The sequence below is a fragment of the Alligator sinensis genome, unplaced genomic scaffold (assembly GCF_000455745.1).
Source record: "Alligator sinensis unplaced genomic scaffold, ASM45574v1 scaffold240_1, whole genome shotgun sequence".
In the NCBI taxonomy this organism is placed as follows: domain Eukaryota; kingdom Metazoa; phylum Chordata; order Crocodylia; family Alligatoridae; genus Alligator; species Alligator sinensis.
The window spans coordinates 3,526,884-3,527,504 of record NW_005841902.1 but is presented as its reverse complement, the minus strand read 5'-3'; the positions used below and the strand labels follow the sequence as shown (position 1 = coordinate 3,527,504).

Sequence of the window (621 nt, the reverse complement as noted above, 5' to 3'; positions counted from 1 at the left end):
GGGGAGATGCCGCTGGCAGCCTGGCCTGGGCAAAGCAGGAGGCGCTGGCCACAGGCTCTGGTCCTGGGCTGTAGCTGAGGGAAAGCGGCGTGAGATCGGTACCTTGCAGAGCAGAGCTGGGTCCATCAGCTTTGGGCAGCAGCTTGCTCCAGGGGGTGCCCCAAAGACGCTCCTAGGGCATGGGCGAGGCATAGGGGTGCACACGCACCCCCTGTGATTGGCTGCCACCAGCGCTGCAGGTGGTCACCGACTGCAGGTCAGCGCTAGCCTACTCCGCCCCCCGAGTCGCCTCCCCTGCTCCCCCTCCCCCGGCGGCTGACACTGCTGTGGCCACCTGTGGGCGGTCGCCAGGCCCCCCCCAAACTCCAGGGGCATGCATCGTTCGTGGCCCTGGGAGAAGTCGGGCTGGAAGGGACCTCCCAGAGGTCACCTAGTCCAGCCCCCCTGCCTGAGGCAGGACCGTCCCTGTCCAAACTTTCCCACACACATCCTTCATCTAAACTAGTGCTTCTCAAACTTTTCCTCTCTGTTTATGGCCCCTTTTCCTCAGCATGACCCCTTGCTCCCCACCCCCATGACCCCATCCGCTGATATATGCAACCTCATTTGGAGTCAAGACCC

The 621-nt window shown here is 63.6% G+C and overlaps 1 protein-coding gene across 1 annotated transcript in view; it reads right to left on the bottom strand.

Annotated features, from left to right (window-relative positions):
* Positions 1-229, bottom strand: part of GOLM1 (golgi membrane protein 1) — a 66,956-nt gene extending 66,727 nt beyond the window's left edge. Inside the window, exon 1 of the mRNA XM_006018459.3 lies at positions 103-229. The gene's annotated coding sequence lies outside the window, so the exon portion shown is untranslated. The remainder of the gene's footprint in view (positions 1-102) is intronic.
* Between the last annotated feature and the right edge of the window lie 392 nt (positions 230-621).